Source organism: Macaca mulatta, chromosome 5 (assembly GCF_049350105.2).
Source record: "Macaca mulatta isolate MMU2019108-1 chromosome 5, T2T-MMU8v2.0, whole genome shotgun sequence".
NCBI lineage: Eukaryota > Metazoa > Chordata > Mammalia > Primates > Cercopithecidae > Macaca > Macaca mulatta.
This window is the reverse complement of record NC_133410.1, coordinates 180,807,946-180,825,437: the sequence shown is the minus strand read 5'-3', so window position 1 is coordinate 180,825,437 and position 17,492 is coordinate 180,807,946. Positions and strand designations below refer to the sequence as shown.

At 34.2% G+C, this 17,492-nt stretch overlaps 1 protein-coding gene and 1 pseudogene across 2 annotated transcripts in view; one reads left to right on the top strand and one right to left on the bottom strand.

Annotated features, from left to right (window-relative positions):
• Nucleotides 1-17,492, bottom strand: part of GALNTL6 (polypeptide N-acetylgalactosaminyltransferase like 6) — a 1,218,179-nt gene that overhangs the window by 655,782 nt on the left and 544,905 nt on the right. The window lies entirely within an intron of this gene.
• LOC696017 (ubiquitin-conjugating enzyme E2 N pseudogene) lies at nucleotides 13,938-14,396 on the top strand (annotated as a pseudogene).

The window sequence follows — 17,492 nt, the reverse complement described above, 5'->3', positions numbered from 1 at the left end:
CTACTCAGAGTGGCTGGAGTCTCTGTTGTCTCTGTTTTGTTTAATGGCAAATGTGGCCTGAAGATAGTTATGCTAGAGCTGCAGAGAAGCTTGAGAGCTACACGGAAAAGAAGCAGAGGAGGCACTTTGTGACAACCGTGGACAGATATGTGGAGGGGTGATGTTGCCCGGTTCCTAGAGGTGCTTACCTTATTCTCATTTTTTTCAAGTGTTTTCTCCTAAGGGACAGACACATGTTCTATTAGAAGTTATCATAGTCCCCTCTGCTGTGTTCATATACAGCAGCGGCCCCCTTTTTGGCACCAGGGATCGGTTTCATGGAAGACAATTTTTCCACCAGGGAAGGGGGATGGTTTGGGGATGAAACTGTTCCACCTCAGATCATCAGGCATTAGTTAGATTCTCATAAGGACGGCTCAACCTAGATCCCCGGCATGCGCAGTTCACAATAGAGCTTGTGATCCAGTGATAATCTAATGCCACCACTGATCTAACAGGAGGTGGAGCTCAGGCAGTAATGCTTGCTGGCCTGCCACTCATGTCCTGCTGTGTGTCCCGGTTTATTTATTTCTTTTTATTTTTTATTATACTTTAAGTTCTGGGGTACATGTGCACAACATGCAGTTTTTTTACATATGTATACATGTGCCATGTTGGTGTGCTGCACCCATTAACTTGTCATTTACCTTAGGTATATCTCCTAATACTATCCCTCCCTCCTCCCCCCACCCCACGACAGGCCCCGGTGTGTGATGTTCCCCTTCCTGTGTGCAAGTGTTCTCTTGGTTCAATTCCCACCTATGAGTGAGAACATGCGGTGTTTGGTTTTTTGTCCTTGCGATAGTTTGCTGAGAATGATGGTTTCCAGCTTCATCCATGTCCCTGCAAAGGACATGAACTCATCCTTTTTTATGGCTGCATAGTATTCCATGGTGTATATGTGCCACATCTTCTTAATACAGTCTATCATTGATAGACATTTGGGTTTGTTCCAAATCTTTGCTATTGTGAATAGTGCCACAATAGAATCTACAAAGAACTGAAACAAATTTATAAGAAAAAAACAACCCCATCAAAAAGTGGGTGAAGGATAGACACTTCTCAGAAGAAGACATTCATACAGCCAACAGACACATGAAAAACTGCTCATCATCACTGGCCATCAGAGAAATGCAAATCAAAACCGCAGTGAGATACCATCTCACAACAGTTAGAATGGTGATCATCAAAAAGTCCGGAAACAACAGGTGCTGAAGAGGATGTAGAGAAATAGGAACACTTTTACACTGTTAGTGGGACTGTAAACTAGTTCAACCATTGTGGAAGACAGTGTGGCAGTTCCTCAAGGATCTAGAACTAGAAATACCATTTGGCCCAGCCATCCCATTACTGGGTATATACCCAAAGGATTATAAATCATGCTGCTATAAAGACACATGCACATGTATGTTTATTATGTCCCGGTTTCTTAACAGGGCTCTGACTGGTTCAAGTCTGCAGCCTGGGAGTCGTGGACCCCTGATAAATAGTCATCCTCATTTGATGTATGGGAAAACAAAGGTGGAGAGAACTTGCTCCCCTTCTCAAAAGTCAAAAACCCAGTAAGCTAAGCAGTAGAGATTCAAATCCACAAAACCTGACACCAGAACCAGACAATTTTTAGTGTATTATTTTGTATCTGCAAAAGCAAGAAACACAGATGTTTTATACAAATTTGTTCATTAAGCAGGTATGTTTTTCTCTCCAAGAAAAACTTTCAGCCAGAGCATCTCTTTCTTTAAATACTGCAAATCGGCCAGGAATGGTGGCTTGTGCCTACAATCCCAGTACTTTGGGAGACAGAGGAAGGAGGATCCCTTGAGGTCACAGAGCGAGACTGCTCTATATTTAAAAGAAAAAAAAAAAAAGAATAAGAAATACTTTAAATACTTCTGAGAGAAGTTTTTACTTCTCTAAGAGAAACTGAAGATCTAACATTTTATATTTTTTCAAAGCTTAATTTGTCTTGATAGTGTAATGAGAATGTTTCTAAAAATTCTGGTATGTGTAAGTAACAATTTTTACTTAAAATAACTATTTAGGCCGGGTGTGGTGGCTCATGTCTGTAATCCCAGCACTTTGGGAGGCCCAGGTGAGCAGATCACCTGAGCTCAGGAGTTTGAGACCAGCCTGACCAATACGGTGACACTCTGTCTCTACTAAAAATAAGAAAATTAGCTGGGTGTGGTGGCATGCGTCTGTAATCTCAGCTACTCGGGAGGCTGAGGCAGGAGAATCGCTTGAACCCGGGAGGCAGAGTTTGCAGTGAGCCGAGATCATGCCACTGCATTCCAGCCTGGGCAACAGAGCAAGGCTCCATCTTGAAAAAATAAATAAATAAATAAATAAATAAGTAAATAAAAATAAAACTATTTAAAGTTTTTTGAGATAAAAAGTTGAGTAGCATTATCTTATTTTACTCACTATTGTGTCCTTTCAATCAATATTGGAAATCAATTGGAAAAGGAACTTATTTTTGTTCCTTTAAGGCTTTATAAAGTGAAATTCTTGAAATCATTACATATTCCCTCTGTCTAGTAATAGGCAATGTGCATTATCTGATGAGTCAATACAAAATCCTTTCTATGTGTTTGGCAAAACAAAGTTCACAAACAAACAGTAGTAAGAGATCAGTTGTTTAGAAATTATGTTTGTCATCTTACAAACATTCCCAGTGTCACCAGAAGCTTCTTAGTTGTTGCTATGGTTTGAATGTGTCCCTCCAAAATTCAGATGTTAAAATGTAATGGCCAATTTGATGGTATTAACAGGGACCTGCCTTTAAGAGGTAATCAAGTCATAAAGCCTCCTCCACTTGTGCATGAGATTAAAGCCCTTATGAAGGAGGCTTCTGAGCCAGGCACAGTGGTTCACACCTGTAATATCAGCTCCTCCAGAGCCTGAGGTGAGAGGATTGCTTTAGCCCAAGAGTTCAAGGCAGCAGGGAGTTATGATCATGACACGGACTTTCAGCTCTGGGCAAAAGAGCAAGACCCCATCTCTATTAAAAAGAAAAAGAAAAAGAATAGAAGTGGCTTCTCACAGTGTTCATCCCTCTTGCTCTTCTTTCTGCAAGGTGAGGACACAGCGTTCCTCTCCTCTCATAGACGCTCTTCAAGGAACTGTCTTGAAAGCAGAGACCAGACCCTCAGCAGACAGCAAATATGCTGCCACCTAGATCCTGGACTTTCCAGCCTTCAGAACTGTGAGGAATAAATTTATATTCCTTATAAATTATTTAGTCTATGGTATTTTGTTATAGCAGCACAAATGGACCAAGACAGTTGCCCACATCCACAATGATATTGAGCTTATTGAAATTTGAATATGATGGTTCTCATTTACCTAGTCTATAAATTAGTTTTTAACACTGAAGTAATTTAACTCATTTAAAATATACATAATATTGACTTGTTTTTAACACAATTAACCACTTTTCTTCTCTATTCTTTTTTTTCATAAGAGTGCTTTAACTCACTGTATGACTTGTTTAGGAATGCCAACATTTCTGATTTACATGCCCTATTTGTAATCAAAGCTCCTAGGAGCCTCAGTGTAAAGTCTTTTTGCATTTTTATCTTACTCTTTGTTTAAATTTAACACTACTAATTAAGCCTTTTTGCTTTATGCGTCTCATTTGAACAAAACATCGCATTTTAAGTCATAATTATACTTATTATTTCCAGAAATACAGTAGTCCCCCCTTATCCAGGAGGGATATGTATCAAGACCCCCAGTGGATATCCAAAACCATAGACAGCACTGAATTTGTATAAACTATGCTTTTCTAACAGATAACTGAGATGACTACTAAGTGGCTATTGGGCAGGTAGCACATGCTGCATAGACATGCTGGACAAAGGGATGATTCATACCCTGGGTAAGACTGAGCAGGTAGTTGTGAGATTTTATCACACTACTCAGAGTGGTACATAATTTAAAACTTATGAATTGTTTATTTCTGAAATTTTCTATTTAATATTTTCAGACTGCCAATGACTGTGGGTAACTCAAACTGCAGAGAGCACAAGCATGAGTACGGGAGCATTACTGTAACATGGCTTTTGTTCTGTTAATCAAATTTTAAATAGTCCATAGCAGCTCTATTTCATAAACAATCCATGATCACCCAAGAGTATGTTAAAAGCATCAATTGCAAACAGGCTATTAGATTACAACATTTGAAAAATAAATCAATTTTTAAAATATTAAACGACAGGCCCCTAAAATGTTTTATGTTATTTTCTTTGGGTTAAAAAGGTAGTGACCTTTATTTTGCTAAAGGAAATTTAAATAATAAGTGATAAATAAAATTAAAATTGCAGAAATTGCTCCATCGACAGTTTTTTGCATTCAACTACAAGAGTGAGAAAGTACATCATTCATCACTTCCAGGCAATCTGTCATACAGTGTGGATCTGTCACTAAATTAAATTCAAATGGTCAAATGGAAACATAAAGCTATAATTTTTAAAGAAAAACTAGCAAGTGTTATTTTTTAAAATCATGAACTAAAGGAATTTTCTTTTTTAGTAATAGGTATTTCTAAACTAAGGTAGTTTTATTGTCTTCCAGCAGCCCTTTACTCAACTAATTTGATATATTACAGTGAGAAAATATTAAGCATATAAAAAGCTATCTATCCACCATCTGGGTTTGTCAAATACTGTTATGTAAGTCATATTTGTTTTACATAATTTTTTTTATTGATTAAGAAATAAAACTTAACATAAAGCTGAAGACTAAAGCCATGTAGTTCTCTATGATTTTATTTACCTCCTACCTTCCTCAGATGCAGCCAATATACTGAGCTTGGATTTTAGCATTACCTTATGTGTTGTATGTATCTACTCATTTTATTTCAATTGCTACATAAACAGAACTTATTACAATTTTCAACTGAACTTTTATTTACATTTACTACTTAATTTCTACCCTTTTAATAAATATGCATTCCCATAATTTCTGCAATAAATCTTCAAGAATTTGACCATTCATTAATCTTTTGAAAGAAGAAAATTACTGATTTGTTGAAATGCACCACTGAGTACTTCTTTTCTACATCAATGATTTCTACTCTAATTATATCTTTCCTTTTCTCTCTCTCTTTTTTTCTGCTGTTATTTTTAAAACATTTTGAATTAGACATAGTTAATAAATTTTATCCCAGTTGGGAAACATTTAATACATTAACTTTTATTACTAAATGTGTCAGAAAAACTTTCAAATATGTATTAAAATAGGAAGTAGGTAGAGATGTCTTATTCCATACAATCCTAAAGAATTTCATGTGAACAAAACTAAAATGTAGGTCATAGTTCCTGAAATTATGTCTTGTCTAATAAAAACATATAATGATACATTTCTAAATTTTAAATTTGGAGGATTTTTAAAAACTAACTGTAAGCTATTAGAAATGTTAGGAATTGGAAAAAACAAGAAAATAAAGTTCACCAAAAATATAGATACAGCACAGCTTTTCTGGTTGCTTATTTTTAAATAATAATATAGATCATGATTTCATTTTTTGGGTGGGTATGTCATGTAAGTATGCTACCCACTACCCCCCGAAGCAGGCTGCTAACACTAAATATAGTGTGCATAAAATTAGATATCCTACATAGGAGGTAGGTTATTTCCTCAAATTTTTTTCTCATCAACATTATGGTTTTAGTACTAGGACACGGGCATCTCTTTTAACAGATGAACATGAATTCCAGAAAGTAGTCTAATGGGGAACGGATACACTAATACAGCAAATTACAATTTAGTTGAAGCAGATAAAATGCTAATGCCAAATCTCAGTGAAATAAGCTAGGTTGCATTTGAAAAGACCTCCGTTTGAATATGTAACGTCTCTTGGATGTTGAAGTAAATACCTTACCAAGGTTACTGTAATTTTCTAAATAACTTTCCTAATAAATGTCTTTATTCTTGCACAAAAATACTTTCTGTGGCTCACATATGTAAATTTTATCTTACACTAAAAGAACCACCAAAATGAAGATTAGCAACTTTGAAGTGACAACTAGAATTGATTCAAATATTCAAAGCACTAGAGCATGGCATTCTATGATTTTAAATTGACCAATATATGGTATTTCTAAAACAAATGAACAAATAGAACAACAGCAGACAGATGCTCCATCTATGTTAAACTCTCCTACTGTACTCACGAATCTTAGAGCCAAGTGGCTGAGCTCATGAGCTCTGGAACAAGCAAAACTGGGGCTAAGTACTATATTGGGATGTTAAAATAGGATTTATCTGTTAAAAATGGTGATAACAAAGTAAAACTTAGATTTGTTAGGAGAAATAAAACACAGAGGACATAAAAATCCTGCCTATTTTGATCGTATTCAACATGCAAATGAATAACTATACTTTGTGATGAAAGGTATGACTGCTTTAAAAGCGGTACATTTGTATTAGATTGTGGAGAAAAAATGTATTTGAGAGGAAAGTAATGTTTACGGTAAAGATGAAGTTTGAAGAACAAATAGAAGTTGTTTGAAAATGTCAGAGAATGAGGATACAGCATGAGCAAAAAAACAGAGGCAGGATAGCTAAAACAATGTTCAGTAATAGGAAGAACATTTTAGTTTATAAAAACTGAAGGAAATGTAGACTTGGCAGAAGAAGGTGAAGAGAGAGGGGACAAGATCATGGACTGCTTAGAGAGGATTTGAAGAAATAATTACCAATATATCTTAAATTTGATTAGAAAGTCAATCTACATATAAAAGAAACTCAGTGAATTATAAGTAAGAAAAACTGAAAGAGTCACATTTAGACAAATCATATACAAACTGTAAAAGATAAAGACAAAAAAAGAAGATAAAAAGCAGTAAGAGAAAATGACTCATTGGGTATAAGGTATCTTCAGTAAGATTAATAGCTGACTTCTAATCCAAAAGGACAGAGTTCAGGAGGTAGTAGCATATTCAAAGTATAAGAAGAAAATAAAGTCAACCAAAAAGTTTATATTCAGAAAATCAATTTTTCAAAAATGAAAGCGAAAATAAAATATTCTCAAATAAACAAAAACTTAGTGATTTCATTCCTGGCATACCTGTACTACAGAAAATACCAAAGAAAGAAACTTTAGGTTGAAATGAAAAGACAATAGATTAAAACGTGCCTTCACAGGAAAAAATAAAAGGGACTATTATTAAAGATTACTACATAGGTGGTATGAAGTACATGTTTGTGTACACTCTGCTCCAAATTCTGTGTTGAAACCATACTCCCATGGAATGGTATTTGGAGGTGGGCCTTTTGGGAGGTAATATTATGAGGGTGGGGCCCTCAGGATGGTATTAGTACCTGTGATAATCAACTTTGGCTGTCAACCTGACTGGATTAAAATATACACAGATAGTTGGTAAAACATTAATTATTCTTAATGCTTCAGTAGGCTTTGAGCCTATCTCTCCTCTGCTGAAAAGGAAACTCAGATGATTTGGCATTTGATTAGAATGATTGGATTCTCCAGGTGTATCTATGAGGGTACTTCTGGAGTAGATTGTCCTTTGAGTTGGTAGGTTGAGTGGTGAAGATCTGCCTTCAATGTGGGTAGAAACTATCCAATTGGCTGGGAGCAAGATTATAACGAAAAAGCAGAGGGTAAATTTTTCTCCCTCTTCTGGAAATGGGACATGCTTCCTCTGTCTGCGGATGTCAGAACTCCAGATTCTCCAGCCTTTGGACTCTGAAACTTGAACTAGCAGTTGAGTTACTCCATTGGCTTCCCTGGTTCTGAGGCTTTCAGACTTAGGCTGAGCCATAATGCTTACTTCTCTGGTTCTCCAGCTTGCAGCTTATCATGGAACTTCTCAATCTCCATAATTGAGTGAGAGAATTACCCTAATAAATCCCTTCTCACCTCTCTCTCTCTTTCTCTCTCTCCCTTTCCCTGTTATAATCAGGTTATAATGATGGTTATAATCATTCTGTCTCTCTGAAGAATGATTATAACAATATTCTTATGAAGAGACAAGAGAGAGCTTGCTTCCTGTCTTTCTGCCCTCTACCATGTGAGGGTATAATGAGAAGATGGTCATCTTAAAACCAGAGAAAGTGTCTTTACCAGACATCAGATCTGCCAGTACTTTGATCTTGGACTTTCCAGACTCCAGAACTGTGAAAAAATATGTATGCTCTTTAGGCCACTCAGTCTATGTATTTTTGTTATAGCGGTCTGAATTGATTAAGGCAATAGGTAAATATAAAAATTATCATCAATTTCTGTATTTGTATTAAATTTTGTATTTTGTATTTTGTAATTTTTTAATTCTCCTATCTGATTTAAAAGGCATTGAATAAAGCTATAATTATAAAACTGTGTTTTTCAGCTTATATAATGAATAAAGATACAATTTGGGATTAAATAATAGCACAATGCAGGAGTACACAGAAGAAAGCTCTTTTATAGCAAATTTTTGTATAATATTGACTTTAGTTGATACTAATGTGAACTAGATTGTTTTAAGTTAATTGTAATTTCTACTACAACCTTTGGAAAAAAAATAGATATATTTGCGTGTGTGTATAAACAATAAATGTAATAAATAGTACACTTCAAATATGTATATGTAACCCAAGAAAAAACAGTAATGGAGGAATAGAGGAACAAAGAAGCAAAAGATAAGTTAAAAATAAATAATGTACAAATTATATCTTACCAGTAATTACATCAAAAGTCAATTAAGTAATTAAGTAAAACTCCAATGAAAAGGAAGACTTTGGAATAATGGATTTTATAAAAATGATCCAATGATATTTCGTCCACAAGATTCAAAGACACAATAGGTTGATGGTAAAAAGACAAAAATGAGATAAACTATACAAATGGTAACTGGGAGCTGTTATCGATATTTTAAAAAATAGATTGTAAAACAAAAACTGATATAAAAGCAAAATATATATATATTTTTTATAATGAAAAAAGGGTCAATTATTCAGGAAGATATAACAAGTATAAATACATTTGAACCCCAGGAAAAAGTCTCAAAGTACACACAGCAAAAACTAAGAAAACTGAAGGACTAATTGACAATTCAGTGATAAACACTGAAGATTTCAATGTTGCACTTCCAACAATGAATAGAACAATTAGGCAGGAGATCATGAAGAAAACAGAAGACTTAAACAGCACTAGGTACCATGTATAACCATAATCTATAGAATATGCAATCACAGCAGAATATATTAAGACATTCTTGTCAGGTACTCATGAGTGCCTTGATAAACCATATGCTAGGCTATAAAACATACCTCGATAAATTTAAAAGGTATTAAATAGTTCATCATCTCTTCTGCAAACACAACACAATTAAAAACAAAAATCAATAACAGAAGAATAATTAGAAAACTTAAACATGTATGAAAATTAAAGAACACACTTCTAAATAACCAATAGGTAAAACACACACACACGAAAAATTACAACATAATTTACATGAGTGAAAGTAAAAACACAACACAACAAACCTTAGCCAGTCATAGTGGCCCATGCCTATAATTTCAGTTACTCAGAGGCTGAAACAGAAGGAACAATTGAGCCCAGGAGCTCAAGGTCAGGCTGAGCAACATAGTGAGGCCCTCCCTCTAATAAAATGAACAAATGTTTGGGGATGCAGCTAAAGCATTCTGTAAAGGGAAATTTATATTTGTAAATGCCAGTATAAAACAAGAAGAATTTCAAATCACTAACCTAACCTTCAATCTAAAGAAACTAGAAAAAGTAAAAATGCAAGCTAAACACAAAGCAACGAGAAAGAAGGAAATAATAGCATTAAGAGTAGAAATTAATGAATAGACAGTAGAAAAAAAAAAAGAAAACCAATAAAACCAAAAGTTTAACAAAATTGCCACACTTTTAGCTAGATGAAACAAGATGAAATGAGAGAAAATGCAAATTACTAAATCAAGAATGAAAAAAGCAGCATTGTTACTGACTTTAATGAAATTAAAAAAAAAATAAGAGGGAATACTCTGAACTATTGTGCTCTTGCAAATTAGATAACCTAGATTAAAAGGATAAATTTTTAGACAAACACAAACTACCAAAACTGACTCAAGAATAAATAAAAAATCTGGAAAGGTCTATAACAAGTAAAGAGATTGAAACAGGAATTAGGAAAACTACCCACAGTGAAAAGTTTGGACCCTACTTCACTTCACTTGCTTCACTGATGCACTCTATCAAACATTTAATTAATACCAGTTTTTAACAAACTCTTGCAAAAAGTAGAAAAGGAAGGAAAACTTTGAACTTATTCTATATATTACCTTGATACCAAAACCAGACAACTATCACAAGAGAAAAAAAATCTATACATTAACATCTCTAATTAATATACACATAAAAATCCTCAAAAAAATACTAACAAACCAAATGCAGACCCATATTTAATGACTTACACTCCATTGCCTAGTGTTTACTACACTAGGAATGCAAGGTTGATACAACATCCAAAAATCAATCAATATAACACACCATATCAATAAAGGACAAAAACTACATGAGCATTTTCATAGAAGTAGAAAAGTACTTGACAAATCTATCATCCTTACATGATAAAAGCTTTCAAGAAATAAGAATAGAAGGGAACTCCTGAACCTGATGAAAAGCATCTACCAAATAGAAGAGAACTTCCTAAACTTGATTATCCACAGCTAATATCACACTTAAGCAGGAAAGACTACATGCTCTCCATCTTAGATCAGAAATAAGACAAGGATGTCTGTCTTACCTTTGTATTCCACATTGTCCTGTAGATTCTAGCCAGGACAATTAGGCAAGGAAAGGAAGTAAGTATTCAGATTGGAAAGAGGTGACTACTCACAGATGGCATGCTCTTGTATATAGAGAATCCTGAGAACTTCACACAAAAATTAGAACTAATAATTCCAGCAAGATTGCAGAATTTGAAGTCCATATCCAAAAATCAATTGGATGTCTATACATTAGTAATGAAAAATATAAAACTGAAATGAAGAAAATAATTTTATTTATAATAGCACAAAAAACAATTAAATACTTATAAATAAATTTAACAAAATTCAATAATTGTACACTGAAGACTACAAAATTTTGTTGAAAAAATTATAGAAAATCTAAATAAATGAAAAAAACTGGAAGACAATACTGTTAAGATGGCAATACTCTCCAATTTGGTACACAGATTCAATGCAATGTCTACCAAAAAAATCAATTACTTTTTTCTAAAAAAATTGACCAGCTGATCCTAAAATATATATGAGAATGTAATGGCTCCAGAATAGCCAAAGTAACATTTAAAAAGAATATCAAAGTTGGAAGATTCATACTTCCTGATAGCCAGATTTATTACAGAACTATAATAATCAATACAGTATGTACTAACATAAGAACAGACAAATGAATAGAATTGAGCATCCAGAAATATAGCTTACATTTATGATCATTTGATTTCAGATTTGAATTCCAAACATATTTAATGGGGAAATAACAGTCTTTTAAGAATTATGTGAAAATAGTCTTTTCACAATGACCTTTTCAACCCAATTATGTGTTGAAAAGAAGAGTCTTTTCAATGTTCTTCAGGCAAAGAATTTATTTGGACCCTCTACTTCACACAGTAGGCAAAAATGAACCTAAAGTGGATTTAAACCTAAGTGTAAAAGCCAAAATTACAAAACTTTTAGAAGAGAGAACATAGGGGAAACTTTTCACAAAGTTTTGTTAGGCAACGATTGCTTAGACATAACACCAAAAACATTTAGAAAACTGAACTTTACAAAAATTTTAAAATTAGTGTATTAAAGGACACATAAATGAAAAAACAATACACACAGTAGAAGAATATGCTTACAAATTATATATTTGATACATTACTTGTACTCAGAATATATTAAGATTTATTACAACTCAACAATGAAAGAACAAGTTAAAAAATAGGCAAAAGGCTGGAGTACATATTTCTCCCAAGAAGAAAGACAAAAGACTGATGAGTACATAAAACAATGCTCAACATCATTATTCATTAGGTAAATGTAAATCAAAACCTCAGTGAGATACTACCTCACACCTAATAGAATAATAAAACTTAAAAAAATAAGACAATATCGGCCGAGCACGGTGGCTCATGCCTGTAATCCCAGCACTTTGGTAGGCCAAGGCAGGTGCATCACCTGAGGTTAGGAGCTTGAGACCAGTCTTGCCAACATGGTAAAAACCCCTGTCTCTACTAAAACTCCAAAAATTAGCCAGGCATGGTGGTTGACCTGTATGTAGTTCCAGCTACTTTGGAGGCTGAGGCAAGTGAATCGCATGAAGCTGGGAGGTGGAGGCTGCAGTGAGCCAAGATTGTGCCACTGCACTCCACCCAGTCTGGGCAACAAGAGTGACACTCCATCTCCAAAAAAAAAAAAAAAAAAAAAAAAAAAAAGGAAACAATGAAAATATAGATAAAACATGAAAAAAATGGAAATTCTCATAAATTTCTAGCTTTAAAATGAAGCAGTCATTTTGCAAAGCTGTTTGGCCGGTCCTCAAAATATTACACATAAAGTTACCATACGCTGCAGCAATTTGACTCCTAAGTATGTACCCAAGTGGAATACAAATATCTGTCTTTATAATCACTGACACATCAATGTTCATGTTTGCATTGTTGATAATAGTCAAAAAGTGGAAACAATCTAAATGTCCATCAACTGATGAACCAATAAACAGATGTGATATATCCATATCATATTTCATTATTGTTATAGCTCATAAAAAGGAATTAAATATTGATACATGGTACAAAATGAACTAACTTCAGAATAATATAATAAAGGAAAAAAGAAAGCCACAAAATACTACATATTTAATCATTCCATTTATATAAAGTCTCCAGAACAGGCAAATCCAAAGAGACAGAAGGTAGATTACTGGTTACCAGAAAACCGGGAGTAGGGAGGAATGGGAGTGACTGCTCTTGGGCATGGGGTTCCTTTTGGGGATGATGAAAATATTATATAATTGGATAGTGATGATGGTTGCACAACTCCATAAATATTCTAAAAACCTCTGAATTGTATACTTTATATGGTCAATTTCATGCTATGTGAATTATATATCAACAAGCTTTTCATTACAAAAAGACAAATGGAAATAGCTTTAAAGGAGATAATAATTTGTATTTCATCCAAAGCATAGGTCTTAACTTCTTTGTCCAAAATTCTGGCAGAAAATAACAAATAATAAAAAATAAGTATAATCTTCACAGGAATTTTTAAAGGTTTATTCTACCTCACTTTATTGTTCTGTTACAATGCCTTCATCAAAATGCAGGAATTCATAAAGCTTGCCTGATAGAGGGCAGTTGAATAAAATTCACAGTTCAAAGTATGACAGGAGCACAAACTGTTAAAATAACATTCAGATTTATCAGATTATCTCTTTAATTTAACTGTTATAGAAATAAATTTATTTTCACACAAAACAAAATTTATTCTCATTATCATTCTATTGCAAAAAGGAAAAGGAATAAACAATCTGACAAGCTGAAAAATCAGCAAAGCAACTGAAATTACTTTAAGGATAACATGTTCTAAATGTCTATTGTAATAAACAAAACAAAAAAATTCAATATGACTATATTAGAGTGTCTCTTCCCTTTCATGGTAAATTATACGGAATATGTTTTCAGATTTCAATTACATTTTTAAAGCTTTAAGGAAAGAGCTCTTTGTTGTTCTGAAATACCATTAAAATAGATTACTTATGTTAATTGACGCATATTAAACAGTGACAACCGTTTGTTTTTTTTTTTTTTTCCTACTAAAGTGTATATCTTTGTACATTAAAAACAAGGATATACAAACTAGAAGTTAGAGACCAGAGGCCCAACTTGGGACCTGACAGGATGGCTGGGCTGCCCCGCAGGATCATCAAGGAAACCCAGTGTTTGCTGGCAGAACCAGTTCCTAGCATCAAAGCACAACCATATGAGAGCAACACCCATTATTTTCACGTGGTCATTGCCGGCCCCCGGGATTCCCCCTTTGAAGGAAGGACTTTCAAACTTGAACTATTTCTTCCAGAAGAATACCCAATAGCAGCCCCTAAAGTGCGCTTCATGACCAAAGTTTGTCATCCTAATGTAGACAAGTTGGGGAGAATATGTTTAGATATTTTGAAAGGTAAGTGTTCCCCAGCCCTGCAGATCCACACAGTTCTTCTATCGATCCAGGCCTTGTTAAATGCTCCCAATCCAGATGATCCATTAGCAAATTATATAGAGGAGCAGTGGAAGACCAACGAAGCCCAAGCCATAGAAACTGCTGGAGCAGGGACCAGGCTATCTGCCATTAATAATATTTAAATTGATCCGATCATCAAGTATGCATCACTTCTGTTGTTCTGCCAAGACTTCTTTCTTTTGGTTTGCATTTAAGGGGCCCAGTCTTAGAAACATTACAGAATAAAAGCCCAGACTTCTTCAGTCATTTGGTGATTAAATGCACGTTAGCAAATCTATGTCTTGTCCTGATTCACTGTTGTAAAGTATGAGTAGAGGCCAGAAGTGTCATCTGGACTGTTGGGAAACGTTTAAAAGCAGTGGCCCCTCTCTGCTTTTATTCATTTCCCCAATCCTGGTTTAAGTGTAAAGCACTGTGAATTAAGGTAGTTGTCAGGTTAACTGCAGGGGCATGGGTGTTTTTCATTTTATTTTGTTTTAGTTTTTGAGGGGGGAGGTGGTTTTATTTTAATTTATGAGCTCCTTTCCCACTTTTTTTGGTGATCTAATTGCATTGGTTAAAAACAGCTAACCAGTTCTTTAGAATATGTTCCCTAGCCAGGTCTAACTTTATTTAGATGCTGAAGATGGACAAACTTGATTGTTTGAACCAGAATGGGAAAGTTAAACAAACATCACAGCTCTCAATAATAACACTATGACTTTGCTGTCAAGTATAGATGACCCCCTTCAAAAATAGTTTGTGACCATTTTGTATGGCTTGTCTGGAAACTTCTGTAAATCTTATATTTGAGTAAAATATTTTTTGTTATTCTAAAAACTAAGTGAAAATAAAAATAAACTAAAAACTAAATTCCACCAGAATAATATAGATCTTAGACTGATTCCTTTTGGTGTTGAATATTTAAGGGAATTACATGAAACCTTGAACATAAAACACTTAATAAAATGAATTTCTATACTCATTTTCATAAAAATAAAATATAAACATCAACTTCATCCAGTTTTTAATGTATAGTCTCTCAAAAATATATTTCTCAAAAATTTTGGCTTATAATGGGTACATGTTATAAATCAATGTACATGCAGTATATTTTTTCACATTGTACATTATTATTATTGATAATTTATGATATTAGCAGTAAAGTTCTAGGATAAAAGAAAAACTTCTCGAGTAGTAACTATAAATTATAATAATCTTTATTCATCTGAATATACATCAATTTTTTAAAAAACAACAAAACCAAACATCTTTCTAATTTATCTCAAAATATGGTTAATTTGAATTCCATCAAATCACTGGCATTTCAGTAATCGCGTGTTTAGTTTCCTGTATTTTTAAGATAAATACACAATTAGTGTTATCGAATTAATTAACATTAATTGTGTGCTTAACTGTTTCCAACTAAACAGTTTGGAAACATCTTTTTGGTAATACCTTTTCACCTTCCCAGCAACCTTTCTGATGCTGGTAACGTGATGGTATTTCTTCTTCTGAACATGGAAGTAGAGGCTGAAGCAAGGTCCTTTTTCCTTGACTCGGCTTCCCTGCTTTCAAGCATCAGGGTCTATGCCTGAGGATTCTCCTCGGGCTCTGGAACTGTCAAGTGCTGCTTTCACACGCAACAAGGACTTATTTAAGAACTATAACTTCCATATTAGAACTCTTTATTAGAATATCATACAGCAGATAATTCAGGCGGCTCTTTTGGTTAAAGGTGACTGGAAAAGTATCACAGTCACAGCACTTGACAACATCCTTGCTGTTTTATATGAGCTTTGTGATCTGTTACGTTGGAACTATCTCTAGACCTTTTTATATGAGAAATCAGCAGAGCTTAAAGGTGATGTGAGGTATTGAAAACTTATTGGTGTGCCACAAAACCACTGCAAGTTTGCAGGGTTCCAGATTAATATTCTACCATTATATGTTTTTTGTTGTTGTTGTTGGTTTTGAGATGGAGTCTCGCAGTGTTGCCGGGGCTGGAGTGCAATGGCGCAATCTCGGCTCACTGCAACCTCCGCCTCCCAGGTTCATGCAATTCTCTTGCCTCAGCCTCCCGAGTAGCAGGGATTACAAGCACACACCACCACACCCGGCTAATTTTTTTGTATTTTTAGTGGAGACGGGGTTTTACTATGTTGGCCAGACTAGTTTTGAACTCCTGATCTCATCATCCGCCTACCTTGGCCTCCCAAAGTTCTGGGATTACAGGCTTGAGCCACTGTGTCCCGCCAATATTCTACTTTTATAATAAGTATTTATAGATACTATTTCCCTGGTATTTTTTAAAGTTTCATAATAAAAGACAAAATAATTTTTGAGACACATTTTGAGTATCATTTCATGTCTTCAGTTAATACTGAATAAAAATTTAAAAACTAGTATTTATCATTTTGTGGAGCATTATGAGTATTGCCAATCAAGGCTTAAAAGTCTGGAGTATAGTAAATTTACATTAACCTTAGGAGCAATGTTAATGAAACATACATATTTTTCTCTCAAAAGATTAAGTTTCTTTGGAAGAATACATATATGCAGTACGTTTTATATAGTATAGCTTAATTCATGAGGACATTATTTTGTTTATTTGTAGATGTACAAAATGATAAACCTACCTGCATTATTAATAGGTCCATTAAAAAATTAGCACAATTCCTACCTTAATTTCTGACACATGAAAGAACTGAGATATTCTAAAAACTAGAAGTAAATGAGATTAATTAAGCCATATTCAATGCCAGATATAACCATATTTACATGAACTTTTTTTACATGGCTTAAAACAATTTTTCCAACACAGACTGTATGTAGAAATTCAAATAAGAAGAAGATTACATTATTGGCTACATGGAGTTATCAGCACCACCTCAAAAAAACAGGTCTGTCTAGGGGCTTTATGAAGGCATTCATTATCTTGGTAAATGTATCAAAAGTATGCCTGAGCCATGCAACTTCGGAAACCCGATGTGTCAGCAGATCTCAGCAAAAGACTCAAGTTAATCACGAATGAAGGCAAATATATGGAAATGAAACTGCTTCCACCCTTGTAAGCAACCTTTTTCATCCTTGTAGGAAGACCAACATGGGAAGAAAGTAACCAGCATATCTGTGAGTTAACATAGAAACAAATGCCAGCGAGATCAAAATACGTGATGCCTATGTGAATACTCTCCCTCCCCACTACTTCTATTTTCTGTTTACACTTAAATTTATAT